This window comes from Eumetopias jubatus, unplaced genomic scaffold (assembly GCF_037043125.1).
Source record: "Eumetopias jubatus isolate StellerSeaLion01/CBP00866 unplaced genomic scaffold, mEumJub1_p1.0 scaffold_9, whole genome shotgun sequence".
Classification (NCBI taxonomy): Eukaryota; Metazoa; Chordata; class Mammalia; order Carnivora; family Otariidae; genus Eumetopias; species Eumetopias jubatus.
In genome coordinates this window covers 56,298,754-56,316,177 of record NW_028274815.1, presented here as the reverse complement: position 1 = coordinate 56,316,177, position 17,424 = coordinate 56,298,754, and the positions used below count along the sequence as shown (strand labels likewise).

Here is a 17,424-nt window from a genome sequence, read left to right as displayed (position 1 = left end):
GCACTCGCAGCCCCGAGCAAGAAAAGTCAGCCCTTTCTCAGGAGAACTTCAAATTTTAGATTTGAGACTATGGTAAACTCTAATGTTCTGGCTTAAGAGTAGCATTGCTTTGTTGTTTCAAAGCATGGGCTTTATCTGAGAAGGCTTGGGTTTGCATTTCAGTTCCATTGCTTTCCGGCTGTGTGAGTCTCTGGGCAAGTCTCTTATTCTTTCTAAGTCTACTTTCTCAGTTGTAAAATATGGGCAATCATAGTGCCCACCTCCTAGGGTTGATATAAGAATTAGGTAATCCATGACCTGTAAAGTGCATAGCATGGTGCCTTGCCTAGCACATAAAAAGTATGCAATGATAGTAGTCCTCATTATCCTTATTTGAAACATTAGTATTTCTGGTTGTATTATGCCTAAAAGAAAAATTTATAGCTCATTTCAGAATTCTCAAAAAATTTCAGGCTGAATCTGTGACTTCAGATCACTCTCAGCAAGCATTGCTCTTGAATCTGAATTTAGTTCATTTTCTAGAATCTGTATTCTGTCCTGTTTAGGTAGTAAGCTTATTTTCATTGGCAAGTTTAATTTAATGCTTAGTGATCTTTCAAGCTCAGAAAGGCTGAGCCATATCCCAAAAAAGTTGAAGTTAGTGTCATCCCATAGTTTAGAACAGATGTTGGCAGACTTTTCCTGTAAAGAGCCAAATAATAAATATTTTAGTTTTTGTGGTCTATACAGTCTCTTTCTGGGCTGTTCATTTATGCTATTAGAGTGTGAAAGCCTCCATAGACAAGATATAAACAAATGGGCCTGGCTATGTTCTAATGAAACTTTATTTACAAAAAATGGTGGCAGTTGGGTTTGGCTGTTGGTTATAGTTTGGCAATCCCTGGCTCAAGGCATAGAGGGGAAGAGCGGGAGGCAGGGGAAGGTGTAACGAAACGAACATGAGTTCGCTTTTTGGTGAGTCAGAAACCATACCAGCTTGAGTTGTCACACAAAGAAAACTTCTATTTGCAGCAAATAAGGAGATCAAGGGAAATGGCTCCCAAAACTGTGACTCCCAGAGCAAGGGCAGATGGGTTCCTTTTATTTAGGTTCAGGATGAATATTTGGATAGGGAAACCTTGTCATTGGATGTAGAGGCAGGCATAAGGTTGTGCACGCGCCTTAAGGAAACATACCTATACACACATTGTGTGTTATGTAAATGAGGCTTATACTCCTCCTTGGACATAGATTTTAGTATTATAATGAAGTAAAGGTAGTTGTTGGTCGTTCTAGAGGTCACTCCATGGTCTGTCTGTCTGTAGACGTGAGTCAGGGTTAAACTCAAACTGGTCTGGGTGCTCTGGGCAGGCTGGAGGTCTTGTCAGGGCAGTCACTATTCCTAGAGGGGTGGTTTTGCTTTCCATCTGCCTGAGTTAAGAGATAAACTGGAAAGAAGAGCTTAAAGAAACATGTGGGACAAAGGTTGGTGAGTACAAGCAGGTGGGCAGGTCTTGGGGTCTAGTTGGTGACAAAGTGTGGAGAAAAGAAGGAAGCAGAAATATACCTATGAAGAAAGAAATCACATCTCTCAAAAGCAATTTGGTGATTTAAAGGAAGCTTAAGAATGCTGACTATCATGAAATTGCTCCTATTTCTCTATCTGGTTGCCTTCTAATGGGTGACCCTTGGGAAAAGTAAGATGAAGGAAACTTTTTTTTTTTTTTTGGCTTTTTACTCTTTTTCTTTTTTTTTAAATTAACATATAATGTATTATTTGTTTCAGAGGTACAGGTCTGTGATTCATCAGTCTTACACTATTCACAGCGCTCACCGTAGCACATAGTCTCCCCAGTGTCCATCACCCAGCCACCCCATCCCTCCCATCCCCCTCCATTCCAGCAACAATGAGAGACTCTTAATCTCAGGAAACAAACTGAGGGTTGCTGGAGTGGAGGAAACCTTTTTTTTTTTTTTAAGTCTTTATTTAAATTCCAGTTGGTTAACGTACAGTGTGATATTAGTTTCAGGTGTACAATATAGTGATTCAGCACCAAAAGAAATATTTTTGAGTTGCAATATAAGGATCTTCATGCCTTTCTCTTTTCCTCTGCATTCTTCTTTGACTCCCCTTCCCTTGTTAGTGACTTGAAACTTCTTCCCTTCTTCCTAGCAGAGCCCATTAATGTGAAAGGGTAAATTACTAGTAATAGTTTGGATTATGACTCCTCCTAAGGAATTCGTACTTTAAAAAGTAAAATGAAAGAACATGATATTTCCTCTTAAGAAATAGTTTTGTTTTTGTTTTTTTGTAATGTATGCAATGGACACACCTCATTTCTGAACATCACCCCATCCATAATCCTGTCTGGGGGTGTGGTTCAGAGATTGGGTGGGGATCCTGGTTTCTGTTGCAAATATTACTTGGAAATAAAAACAATGCTTCAGTAATTTCAGTTGTTTTGAAATGATCATGTCAAAATGTCCTTTTTCATCAAAAACATAAGCTTAACTTTCTAACAGTGATTTGATTGGATAACACCAGTGGAACATACTCCAATAGAAAAAATAACCACACACAAAAAATCTTAAACTTTTTGGTAATCATATTATTGGTGATAGTGCTGATATGGAATAAATCAAATGAGTTTTTATTTTGTTTTTTTTTTTTAAGTTGACATTTTCACAGTAGTTTATTTGAAGAAATGTGAGATCAATGAGATAAAGTAAAAATCCCATAGTCCTGAATTTGAATCAGAGGAATCAGTGTAAAACTGTAATATTCTTTCTTTAAAAAAAAAAGACATATTTTCAAAAAAGACTTGGAAATAATAATTACCCCAGTATCGATGTGTACCCCTATGCATCTGGATTCTGTTCACTAAATACCATTTCTTACCAAGGGATGACATCTCCTTGGAGAAATGGATAATTCCATGTATGGGGAAAGAAATGTGCAGGATTAGCCAGGAACATCTTGTTAGACCAGATAGTAAGAAAACTCTCAATAATACGTGGATTATTTTAAAAAGACTCAGGAGACAATTTAAATAAACTACTTAGAAAAGAAGGAACAATTTTAAGCATTTGAATGCAATTGATTTAATCATACAGAATGTGTTTAAATCCATGGGTTCATAATGGTACTTTAAAACAATGCTCACGCGTGTGCGCGCGCGTGCGCGCGCTCCCACACCCACGCCCACACCCACACCCACACAGACACAGACACACACACACACACAGAAATACCCTCAATGCCTCACTGGCTGCCTTTGGGAAGAATACTAGGAAGCTACCTTATATTAAAAACTGGTAAGTAGAGAGAAAGAATCTAGCATGTATCCTGTTCCTAGTGATAACCAGGTAGTTGATAAGAAGTTTCTCTTTATAGGAATGTTTCAGTTAATAAAAAGAAGAAATGGTAGAATTAGATTAGAAAATCACGATTTTTGCAAAATGGATGAGTCAGCAAACTTTTTCTGTAAAAGACCAGATAGCAAATATTTTAGGCTTTGTGGGCCCTTTAGTCTCTGTTGCAACTACTCAAGTCTGTAGTGGAGTGTGGAAGCAGCCACTGGCACTATGTAAACAAATAGACATGACTGTGTTTCAGTAAAACTTTATTTATAAAAACAGGGTGCACTGGTTGGATTTTTGTCCATAGGCTGTAGTTTGCAGACCCCTGATCTAGGTAATGATCATCAGTATCCAATAACATCACAATAAAAGAGACAACCAGGTTTTATGCCTCCTAATGGAGGTACACATTTCTATTTTGGGGGAAAAAAAATTAAACCAGAATCTGATCAAGCATCTAGATTTAATGGCCAATTTTCAGAGAATAAAAGGAACAGAGGAACATATTAGAAAACCCAGGGAGAAGCAATCAGCAAAATCTAGACTCTGGGAAACTCTAGAGGATAACTGATTCCTTAAATAAACAAAAAAATTTTTTTCAAGAGGAAAAATAATATGGAGGAATAATCTATAGGTTAAAAATGACTTAAGAAATATATCAACTAGCTTATAGTCCAGGGCCTGTTTCCTTATAGCAGCTCTGTATTGCTGGAGAAGGACAAAAGTGCCCCCGATCATTTCAGGATTAATTTATTCAAAAGAAATAACAGTGAAGTACTCAACAAGCAAAAAGTCTTGTGAAGAAAATGAAGGAAAACCACAGAACACACCAAAGGTGGATGCAGAGCCCCCTTCAGAAGATGTACCACAGGAGGCAGAAGGAAATCCTCAACCTTCGGAAGGCGTAAGCCAGGAGCAGAGGGAAAGCTTGGAGGAGGGCTGATCCAACCTTGCCAGGGGTTTAAAGAGGAAACCTCAAAAGGTTGAAAATAGAGCTACCCTACAACCCAGCAATTGCACTACTGGGTATTTATCCCAAAGATACAAATGTAATCTGAAGGGGCACCTGCACCCCAATATTTATAGCAGCAATGTCCACAATAGCCAAACTATGGAAAGAGCCTAGATGTCCGTCAACAGATGAATGCATAAAAAAGGTGTGGTGTATATGTACAATGGAATATTATGCAGCCATCAAAAAATGAAATTTTGCCCTCTGCAACGACATGGATGGAACTAGAGGGTATTATACTAAGCTAAATAAGTCAATCAGAGAAAGACAATTATCATATCTCACTGACATGTGGAATTTGAGAAACAAGACAGAGGATCATAGCGGAAGAGAGGAAAAAATGAAACAAGATGAAACCAGAGAGGGAGACAAACCATAAGAGACTCTTAATCATAGGAAACAAACTGAGGGTTGCTGGAGTGGTGGGGCGTGGGAGGAATGGGGTGGCTGGGTGATGGACATTGGGGAGGGTACGTGCTATGGTGAGCGCTGTGAATTGTGTAAGACTGATGAATCACAGACCTGTACCCCTGAAACAAATAATACATTATATGTTAATAATAAAAAAAATTAAAAAAGAGGAAACTCCCTTGAGGCATTTGGACCCTGAAGAAATGATAAGAGGAGTAGCTGAGTTGGAAAAGCTTGGGGAAGAGTAAGAAACAAGTTTGTGATGATGCATTGGAAGCAAAGACATTCATGCAGCTGCCCTTATCCTGTGTGATTTAGGCCTTGAATTCTTTTTTTGTCTGATATTAAAATCTGGCCCCTGCTTTCTTTCTGTTAGTATTTTCTGATGTATCTTTGACCTTTGTTTGACTTTTAATCATCTGGTAGAATTTTGTTTTAGATCATTTCCTTGTTACTAGCATCTCATTGGATTCTGTATTTGACCCATTATACAGGTCTGTTTAATTGGAAAGTTTCACATATATGCATGAAAATATATTCATTTTATATTGTAAAGTAAAACATAACAGGTTACAAAGCAGTATATTTAGTATCAGCTCACATATGTAGGATTAAATCCCAAATTGTATGTATGCATGGGTGTGTGTATACATACATACATATATCAAAAACTTAACTGCTTATTTCTGTGAGGTGTGAGCTTTTTTCTTTTTGCTTATATATATTTTTTCATGAATACATGTCATGTCACACACAAAGAATTAAATTTTTATAATTAAGAGTCAAATAATTTGCAACCAGCTTCTAAGGGTAATGGGGGCACCTAAATTCTTCATAGAATAATTATAAAAAATATGTAAACCTCGAATTACCTCTAGATCTCTTAGCCAGGGGAATAAAACTGGCAATTATTACAGATTAAAAAAATATCAAATAATTTCAGTGGGTAAATGTGGTTGTTTTCCTGTAAAGATAGTCACCCATAATTTCTCTGGTCCTTAAACAATAATGTTCTCCACCTTTTAAGAGATGGGGTCCATTCTCCTCCTTTTGAACCTGGATTCTAACTTACTTTGACCAGCAGAATATGGCAGAAATGACATTGTCCTGGGTCTGAGTCTTAGGAGGCTTGGCATCATCTGCTTTCGCTGTCATGGGGCTCTGAGCCACCAGGTAAAGAGATACAGCTACCCTCCTAAATTGAACACATGGAGGGAAAGAGAGAGACAGGTCCCAGCCTTCTAGACATTCTCATCAAGACTTTCACCTTGAGAGTAAAACCTTGGTTGTTTCCAGTCCAATCAAGATGCCCGCTGAATATAACTGCATGAACCATGAGAAGAATCCCAACCAACCTTAGCTTCTTAGCTTACTATGGAATTAACCTTCATGATTGAAATCCTTCTCAATCTTTCAGGTCAAGTTCAAAGTCTGTCTCCCTGTGTAGCATTCCTGGATGCTCCCAAACTAAATAATAATTATAACAAACAATGATAATGAAATGCAGAGAGTTTGCATGCCTTTATGATTTATCTTCTGGTTATTCATGGGGTTTTCTTTCCTTGGAGATTGAAATCTGCAGCAGGTGGTCAAAACTGTCTTGATTTTTGTAGTTCCAGATTGCCTAACAGATTATGTGTTGTATGTTGATCCTCAATGAATATTTATTAAATTATAGCTGTTTCACCTTCAGAGCCCCCCGGAATTGAGAAGCGGCCATAGCCTGGTTCTAATGTGGTATAAAAAGCCCTCAAAAGGCTTTACACTCTATTTTATCAAAATGAAGCACTACCATCCTCATATTCCTCTTCTTATAAACTAGAAGTGTCAAGGACCTGCTTAATATCTTGGGTGCTTCCTTATTTTTTGTCTCCCATCCTACCTCTGGGGATTTGGCTCATTGCCACTGCTTGCTTATAAGGTCATGTCAGAAAACTCCCTCAAACATAGGTCAAACCAAAAAGTATTTTTTTTACACATTCTTTGATCTTATCTTTCTGCCAGTTTATTGCAACTAAACTGGGAGCTGTGAAACTCTGTTTTCTACACTTTCCATTTTTGTTCCTTCTCTTTTATTTAAGAAAACATGGGTGATTGCCATTCTATAGCTCTTTTTCCTTGGAGTTCTAAGGTTTTGTATTTCATTGTTCACTGCAGATTTTAGTATAAAAAGGTAAAATTTGTTTTTTCTGAGCTTTCTGAAATGTTTCTAATTATAACATAATAGACCAGTAATTAAATACTGATTTAGGGAATGATTTTCTTTTGTCCCATTTCATCATCAAGGGAAGAAAACAGTCCTAGCCATCAATCCATGGGGCTGTATGGTGCTAATATAAGGTTTTGATTAGAAACTTTTCATCCACCATTCTCAAACCATTTTTTCAGCCCTTGGAATTTTCTCTGGCTTTGCCAAGGCTTCCCAGGGGAATCCCTGCTTGGAGACAAACAGGATAATGCTGCACACCTCAGGGTTTCCTCACATTGTCACGTGTGCACTCCCGTTACAGCCTTTGGGTCCAGGTAAAACACTGGCACGGGTGGCTGGTTTGAAACATGAGCCTTCCACACATCTGCCGAGGACACTGACTATGGCAGAGAAAGTGACCCTCTCCAAGTTTTATTTGAGTCATAAAAATTCATGCTGTGCACCACCTCTTTAAGAATCTGTGCCATTAAATGTGGCTAGATCCAGAGTACACGCTGGAGGAAGCCAGAAGGGACATTAAAATGCTTAGTCTATGACACACTTCCTTATTTTTGTCATTTTGACATTTATGTGTTGATTCATTAGGGATTTTTAAGAGAAGACCCTTTTTCGGCAAGAAGTTTTCCCCAGATCTCCATAAGAATCAACAGTTTATAATCAAACAGCTGTCTGGTTTGCATTTGGACTGAGCTGGACCACCTGCTGGCTGTTAACCTCTGAAAGGTTATTATGATACAATTGTTGTTGTTGTTTGTTTAAAAAGTTTCAGAGCTCAAGGAAAATATTAGTAATGAGTTACTTAACCTGCAGTGTTTACTGTTCCCACTCAACTTGCAGATGGTGTTCCAGTGGCCGGCAAGAGGGAGGGCTCATCTGGGGCCAACACTATTTTGCACTTGTTTTGGAGATGAACCATAAAAATAGGCTTGGCAATGAGGAGGACTGCCCTTGTGGGAGGAGGGGGAAAAGCAGCATTACTACAGCCTTTTAAAAGGAAACACAACCATTTCTGATGACTGAGGTTGTGAGGCACAATCCCAACATAACCCTTAGTTCAGTACACAGTAAACTTGAGGCTGTAATCAGTAGAGCAGTATATCTTTTGAGCACGTGTGGTTTAGCCTCTGCGTTTTTGAGGCTTGCTCACCATCTGCTTTCTTCACTTATATGCACACCCCTCTGACTAATGGAAATGATGGATGCAAATTCTCTCAAATGGCCGTGTAGGTATCATTTTCTAGGCCCTGTAAAAATCCAATCCCTGGACATCCTCACACAGGCTCTGGTTAAAAAATGGCCTGCCTCTCTTCCAGACTGGGGGCCCAAGAGCATGAGCATCATTTGCAGAGGTAGGGACGTCTCTGTGTGAGTGGATCGGGACTTTTTTTCTGGTTATGGGTATTATGGACAGAGAGGACAGGGCCTTGCTAGAATATGTGTTCCATGAGGGTGAGGATTTTTTCTGTTTCATTCCCTTCTTCATCCCCAGTGCCTAGAACAGTGACCAGCACATGGTGAAAACCTACTAAATATTTATGAAAGGCAGAAAGAATGAATAAATACCCTTTCTTTCTGTTTTCTGTTCACCTTTTTATTTATCCCATATGTAATAATGAATAGTGGTCAGTAAGTATGGTTGGCTCTCAGCACTCATATAACAAAACTGCCAAAACTCTTTCTGGCCAGGAATTTCAGAACACTGAAGATGAAGATTTAGGCAAGATAGCATTCAGGGGCTGACTTGAGATGATTTGTGAGGCAGAATAGGATGAGAAAGAATTCAGTCTTTGGCTACAGACAGACTTGAGCTTGGAGCTGAAATAGATCTCTTTCTTGTTCTGTGACCTTGAATAAATTAGCCTCTCTGATTCTGAGTTTCTTTATGTATAAAATGGGAATAATGATAGCGATCCTATAGGTTTTTGTATTATAGATTATATAGGTAAAACCTGGTATGGAATAGAGGGGCAGTAAATGATTATTGTTTTTATTTATTTTTTTATTCTATTTGTTTTTTTTTAAGTTTTTATTTAAATTCTAGTCAGTTAACATACAGTGTAAGAGTAGAGTACAATTTAGTGATTCAACACTTATATACAACCCCTGGTGCTTATCTTAACTAGTGCACTCCTGATTATTGTTAATATTTATATATTAGCATTAATATACTATCAATACTGTCACAGTACTATTATAATAATATACTGTCAATACTATTATAATACACTAACTGACCATTAAGGAATGAATTCCTTGTGCACCACAATATTTTGTGTCAAACTGTCCAGGCTTTAACAGGTTCTAGTACTATGTCCACCAGTAGCCTGTTTTATAACCCAGGACAAGTCATTTAACTTTTGAGCCTCACTTTTCTCACCTGTAAAATAAGGCAAATAATTATGCTGATTCTATCTGGTAGGGAGCATTCAAGAAAGTAGAGCTATGAGAATAAGTCTTTTATTAGCAAAAGTCTTTTATAACCCTGGAATAATTAGTGTGAAGCTCCTTGGTCAACTGTTAAATATCATACAAATATCAGTTCAGTTTGTTTCAGCTCAACACATGCTTATTGAGTATCTACTATGTGCCAGGTACTGTGCTAAGTATAGTTAGGTAAAATAAGACACAATTCTGGGTTCTGAGGAGCTTTTAATCTGGTGAAGAAGTTGTTCACATGAGCAGAGCAGTTACTCCTGTGATGGTGAAGTTAATGGTTTTTCATTTTGCTCATTTGTTGGCACCTTAAGAAGTTGGAATACCTGTTATAGGATCTTTCCCCTTCTCTTGCCTTGGTACAGAGCTTTGGTAGCAGCTTATGCTGCCTTATCTCTGATTGCCTTGGAACCATTGAAGGAGACTCATGAAGTCAGTGCCGACATCATCTCATGTCTTTGCTCTGGAGAGTGGCGGTGAATTGCGATCTCCTCTTGGAAATGTCCCAGTAGTCTTAGCATCCACCATGAAGTTGTGGAGAGGCTGCTCAGAAGGAACTCCAGTGTAGCTTATGATGAATGGATGAAGAATGTCTTGGGGAAGGAGTCCGTGTCTTCTCCATATATACAAATTCAACACCAAGCACATGGTGTACCCTTTGGAAGGTACTGAATGAATGAATGAATGATATAAACTGAACTGACCCAATGTCTCTGGAATTCTCTTCCTTCCAAACCTTTCTACTTTGCCTCCTAGAATCCCCTTTTGGGATAAATTCTTTCTTATGCATTCTCCATCTCTTCCATAGACTGGAATCTATATCCTAGTTAGCTAAAAACCTGGCTTTCCCCTAAGCAGATGGCTTCTTCTGCAGCTAGTTTTCACCACTCCACATGACATGACTCCAGTCTAGGGGATACTATTAGCATCTTCTTGAGTCCTTCAGGGTCCCTTTTAGACTATGATCTTGCCATTATTATATATAATCACTTTTCTTCCTTTGAGACTCCTGCCATCCAGTTTACTCTCCTCGCCTCTCCTTATTACACATTTTCACCTTCTGTGTCATTTCTTTTTTATGAGTGAAGACAGTGATGTCTGACTAAATCTTCCTCTCTGTCCCTGGATCCATCATCCGGGGTGAAGATATCATCCACTTGATGACCCAGTAACCCCCCTAACCACGAAGTTCCTTTATTGCTTCAGTTCCTCGTTTTAGCTTCCACTGGTTTTATTTACCTAATGCCATGGCTACCCTTTAAATTTTGGTGTCCTACTCAGTCTTGATATGCTTAGCAGGTTTTTTCCTACTTTCCCAGTCAACTCTTTCTCTTTCTCCTGTTTTTCATGACAGCTCTGACAAATCTTCTCTACCATGTCTACCTGTGCTAGCCAACCCTCTTCTCATTTATCTTGGGTCCTACAGCTTCCTGCATCCAAACTTTTCTACCTGCAACTGTGCTTGTCTTGCCCCCACCAATCTTCGCTGCTGCCAGAGAAATACTTATTTCTAAAGTTCAAATATGATCACATGACTCTCTGTCTAATGCGCTATTTCCCCTTATGCGTGTGGAGAATTTCCAGGTTTCTTTCTTTTTTTTTTTCTTAAGATTTTATTTATTTATTTGAGAGACAGCAAATGAGAGCAAGTGAGAGAGAGCACAAGCAGGGGGAGGGGCAGAGGGAGAAGCAGGCTCCCCGCTGAGCAGAGAGCCCGATGTGGGGCTCGATCCCAGGACCCTGGGATTTTGACCTGAGCCGAAGGCAGATGCTTAACCAACTGAGCCACCCAGGCTCCCCTCCAGGTTTCTTTATAAGGCTTAAAATTGGTTCTTAATGATCTAGTTCTGATTTGCTTCATAGCTTCATTTTATGACTACCCCACTATCCCCAGTCAGCCTCTAGTTTCCAGCTGCACACACTTTTTGAAATTTTGTGCATTTTTTTTTTACCCCCTGGCCTTTGTACATGATATGCCTTCTGCCTAGAATTCTCTCTCCTACCCCTCACCATGCTTGTCCAGCTAACTCCTACTCATCTTTAGTGTTCCATCTTCCTTGAGAAAGCTGCCTTGATGGCACCAAGCCCCCAAATGTTAATTGCTTTTCATTTGTTCTTCTATTCCTGGTTTCAGAACTTATTACTGTGTATTTTAATTATCTGCTTGACTATAAAATGTAGTAAGATCCTTGAAGGTAGGGGTTGTTAGTTATCTCCTGAGCACCTAGAAGAGCACCTGCTACATGGCAGACACTGAAAAAATATTTGCAGAATTAATACTGAGTGAGCAAGATAATGTCTTAGCTGAATCTTAAAAGATTGCATCTTGAAAGGTAACAACATGAACTATCAGAAAGGCATGGCTGACAGTAGGAATTAAGTGAGCAAGATAACTCATAGTGTAATGTCTCAGGAGAGGACACAAATTTGGTGAGATGGATGGGTAGGAGCCTAGAGAGTTTTTGATATTTATAAGATTTGAGTTTCTGGATGTCACTGAGCAAAATTTAACAATCATTTCAGTGAACCAACAACAGATGGTTGACTGGATTGATGAGTTGTCTAATTGGTCAGTTCAGTGAGATAGTACAATTGGCTGTGAACCTTAGATTGTAAAACACAGTGATGGCCCAACAAATGCCCATCAATATTCTTAAAATAAGGAACAGTCAAGAAGCAGAGTATTAAATCTCTCTCACTACCAAATATTTCTTTAATTCTGGAAAACTCTCATTATTTCTTCAAATATAGGTTATGTGCCATTTTCTTTCTTAAACTGGGATGTTATATCAGGGATGTACAAACTTTTATGTAAAAGGCCAGATAGTAAACATAAATAAGCTCTGGGGCCATTCTCTTTTTATTGCAATTACTCAATTCTACCATTGTAGTAATAAACACATGTGATCATAAAGAATATGTAAACAGATAAGTGTGGCTGTGTTCCTATAAAGCTTTATATATGGACTCTGAAAATTAAATTTTCATATAATTTTCATGTGTCACAAAATATTCTTCTTTTGATTCTTTTCCAGTGTTTAAAAACTGTAGGAATAACTCTTGGATCACAGGCTGGCTGTACAAAAACAGGCAGAGGACTGGATTTGGCCTATGGGTCATAGTTTACTGACTCTTATTATAAATGATCTCAGTCTATAATCTATAATTTCTTCTGGACAAATTCTTAAATAATGTCTTCCAATTCCAGATTTCTGCTCTTGATTTTGTCCTGTCTATAAGTTTCTTTTATAATTTTAATGACTATATTTATTTCTAATATTTCTAATAATGCTTTTCCAGACTCATGTTCTGATGTTGTTTATCCCTGTTCTTGTTTCACAATTTTTTGCTCCCTTTTAAACAAAGACTATTATTTCATTTTCAGTTGAGTACCTTTAACTTAAAGTCTTTTATTCCATAAAATCAATTCTATCTTGCTTGAATTCACATTCCTAGTGCTAATTTTTTAGGTGTCTCTCTTAGCAGTAGGTTACCTCATATATTTTAAAATTTTGTTACATAGGCTCATTCTGAGTGGGTTCTCCCCACCTGAGCTATATTTCTCTTTTTCTGTGATCACCTCTCCTTGTCTAGTGGGTTTCTGGGGTTTGTGGTTTCCTCTACCTTACCCTTGGCTTTCTCTGCCCCAAGTTCAGGATTGAGTCTTAAAATAATAGTATTTTTTACTTCTCTTTAAGATGATATTTGGAATGTGACAGGTCCGGGCACTGATTTGTGGATGACTGAGCTCAGTTTTTGTTTGTGAAGCTGAATATGCCTCTGTTCTGCCCTTTAAAGCCACAGCCATAGAGGTAGGCAAAATAGGGCAGAAGTCTCCCACCCCTACTCCTGGTTTTATTTCATCATTAGTGGAGTCTCTGCTCAGTCCTGTAATTTCAACCTCTCATTTTATATGGAGTCAAATTTCTGACTCCAGTGCTTGCCTCCACACCTAGAGGCCAACTGGCCAGTTGCTCTAGCTAAGTGTACTTCTTTGCATTTCTGGTTCAGGAATGTTTAACTATTGGGCTCAGTTATTACTTTATATTATTTCCACAGATTTAGAGAGAGGGACTGCATCAAAATATTGTCACTCTTCACCATCTTGCCTAGAAATAAATTTACTCATATATCCTTTGGTTTAACTGCCAGAATGTAAGCAACTTGAGGGTAGGGCCTCTGTCTGTCCTGTTGGCCACTATATTGTGGGTACTAAGCACAAAGTGACTGCTAAATTAATGTTTATGGAAAGAATAACTATTGAAGAAGTGACACGGATAATGACAAATGAACAATCTAGATGTATGTTAAAATCAAATCTCATTCTTTGTGCAAGTTGCAATTTTATTTGATGACAAGCATAATTAGCACCATACTCACCCATCCATTTATTCCATGTATTCAATGCTTGCAGGAGATATTTGTGGAAGTCAGGCATGGCTGTGTATTCATAAGTTATTCTTCCTCCTTCCATTAGCATTAGTCTTTGCACCTGTGAGCAAAAATAAACAGAACTATATAAATACCAAGTATTATCACGTTTATTACAACATTATCATGCTACCAGTGATATCAACTGTAAGGTAAAAATAAAGGGAGTTGAAGCAATGACAGAGGCATTTCTTGATATTCATTTTGGCTCTTCTTGCCATCTAGGAGGCATATATCAATATACCAGTGGAGACCTTAACTGAAGCCCTAGCACTTCTGTGGCTTTTATAAAACTGTTTTCTGCTTTAGTTCAAAAGCATTTGTGGAACATACATAGTCAGGTCCTGACCCCTACTTTAAGACTCCTAGGAGTGTAGAAGTCCTAACTGTCCATTTGGGTAAATGGTCTTCAGCCATCACCATGGGAATGTCAGCCTTGTGGGATTCTAGGGGCTAGAAACCTGGTAGACTGGCCAGGAAGGATCACACATTAATAAGTATAAGACTCACTGTGGTTCCTTCTTTGTCTGATTTGACAGGGTTTCAGGGACAGCAGGTTGCTCTTCTGAATTTGGCTCTCTTTGGGTCCCAGTGGCTTACCACTTCCACTGAGAACTTCCCGGCAAATTGAGAGGCAGCTGCATTCTTGGGGAAAGGGGTATGGTCTATCTAGTGCTTGTGTCTCTGTTTGAAGTGTGTGGAGCTTGTTAAGCCCATCACAGAGAGATTTATCTAACAGAGAGGCAGTGAATATGTGTTAGGTATTGTTATTAAGAGCTAGTTTGCTCCCATTCAAGTCATGCTAAGTGTTGGAGAACAATTTATATTGCCAGATAGAATAGTAATATTGGGAGCTTACTGAGATGACAGAGTAATCTTGTTAGCTAGACTACTTTTCTATATTGAAAACATAAAATATTCTGCATCAAATCATATAATCTACATTTTCTCTTTCTCTCTTTAATTTGATTATGAACTATTACTGTGCTTTGCCATAAAATATGAAAGTTTTACATTTTGATAGTTTTTCAAATGCTGATTTTACTTTCTGTGCAAATACTTCATATCTTTCCAGCATAATTATTTAGCAGCCTTTTCGGGTTAATTATTGTCATTAACAATATGAGTCCTATGAGGGAATATCAATTAAAATATGCACAGCTGAACTTTCAAATGAGTAAATAATTTAGTTTTGGAAAATGACTGGAAACAGCAGGGTAACAGTCAAAAGGGGAACAATTATTTTAATGCTTATTTGACAAATGAGTCATTTTTACAGCAAATTAGATTCTTATCATAGCACCCCTACTGGTTACCACAGGAAAGCTGTTAACATGAGTTTTTAAAATAAAAGCTGTTAAGTTATGCATGCAAAGTTAAGGAAATCATTTGTATGAAGAAAAGGTGATTAGGATATGCATTGTTAGCTGATGGAATACTGCCACTGGGATCTAATTAGGGCCATAAATCACACAAAATGATGTGTGTATATAGGGCTTGAAGCATCAGAGTGATGCATGCCTTTGACAGTGAGATGGATGATTCCCCCAACACTGACTTTCATGGCTGTCCTTGTCTTTGTGCTAGCCAGACCCTAAAGTCTTATATAATGATAGGGTAGGGCAGGGGCTTTAGTCACAGGAGGTTACCACTGTAAAGGATGCTGGGAAAATTCCAAGATGGATCTCCATTCCTTCCCATTAGCAAAAAGCTCAGGAAAAACAGAATGGCAGCCTTCAAGGTACATAGCCTTGAGATGAGTTCCAACTTGTATTTTGTCAATTTAATTTAGTATGTTCTTTTTAATTTTCAACTCAATGATTCCAAAAGGAAGGAAGAAAAAGAGGAAGGAAGGAGGGAGGGGAGCAAGACATTTATAGAAACCATGTATTATTTCTAAGATATAATAACACCTACTCCAGACCCCATAGGGTTCAGTATAGGGTTGAGGCAAAACCTTCTAAAAGCAGATAAACACATGCATCATTTCCTCAGCTCTTTTGAAAGTGTGTTAGAGTTGAATTGCTCCCCCGACTCTGCTTACACCATCATTCTATGGACCTCTTTCTACTGAGCACAGAACTGATACCACATTTCCTCAACCTGTGTGGGAAGTTACCTCCTCTCTGCCCTGGATACAGTAAGTTGGACCGAGGCAGCCTACCAGTCATCAAAAGTTAGACCCCAACAAATGATGTAGAGAAACAGACTCCAAGAAATAATCTAGGCCATTCCCAGATCTGCTGCATCAGCATCCCTGGGAAATTGTTGGAATTACAAGTTCTCAGGCCCCACCCCAGATCTATGGAGTCAGAATCTATAGGGCTAGGGACCAGAAATCTGTGTTTTCACAGGTTCTTTTCACATGCACCTTTGATGCATGTCCAAGTATGAGAAGCACTGATCTAGGTTAGTGCCTTGAAGAACTAAACTGATACTAATTCTTTCAGGTGATTACCAAAGTGATTTCAAGAAGTCTCCAGGAATTAAAGGCCTTTATAAAACAACAAACTTTATACCTTCCAGTTCCCCCTGCCATTCATTGTTAACTACAGGTGTAACCATGTACCTTCAACTTAATATTTTCAGGGTCTTAGTTCTTCATGGGTAAATTATGATGAAACTATGCCTATAAGGAATCAGGAATTTGGACAGATTAATTTGTAAATTACCTGCTGGTTCTTGATCTCTGATTTTTAATGGCCAGGAAGATTAAAACAAGTAAGAATACATATCAAGAATACTCTTTTGTTACTGTTTTCTTGAATTATTTGAAAATTGTTACTTCTGAACTATCTCTCCATGGGCACATTCTTTGTAGAGAAGTGCAAATTTCAGAATTCTTCTGGGTAAACATCTACTAAGCATCTACACTTCAGGTCTGAAGAGTCCTTTCAGGGTCACACTTTATATCAGCTTTTTTAGAGCTCTTGGCCTCAGAAAAAGTATCTCTGGTTTTTCCTCCTCATACTACCACACCCAGTGGGATTCCGATTTAATCCCTTGTCATCATCATTGATAAAAATGATGTTTGTGTCTATCTTGAAATTCTGTCCAAATCACATTTTTTAAATTAATTACCTATACTCTCTCCCTAACGCTAGACCTCGGTGGTTTTCTTGAACCCTCTAGTGTTGATTAGATGAACATCCCAACCCACTCACCAAAACAATTCTTCAGAAGGTCATGGCTCATTTTGATGGGGTTGAGGGATGGGGATGGGAGAACAATGCGGGGGGGGGGTGGGTCAGATGGAGTTGTATCCACTTTTTAGCAACCATTAAAGAGGGATGGTTTATCAAGGGCCCAGCAGGTGAGGTGGACATGGAATTCACATTTTGGAAATGTCATGTTTAAATGTCTCCCTTTGGGTGAAGTATGTAACTCATATCTATCTAATTGAGCCTTTAAGAAGGTCATCACGATGATCTTTGTTTGAGACTTCCAGAAGGCATCACTTCCCTCACATGACCTCTCTATGGTGATCACAATTTCTCTAACTTTTTTCAAAACTCTATCTTCCACAAAAGAATCAGTGTATTTCTAGTTGGCTAGTAGACCATTGGCTAGTTGAGGACTTTCATTTAAC

General features: G+C 38.4%; 1 pseudogene; it reads left to right on the top strand.

Moving 5' to 3' along the window:
* The first annotated feature begins 938 nt into the window (after positions 1 to 938).
* Positions 939 to 5,087, top strand: LOC114218888 (transcription elongation factor A protein-like 8; annotated as a pseudogene).
* The last annotated feature ends 12,337 nt before the right edge of the window (positions 5,088 to 17,424 follow it).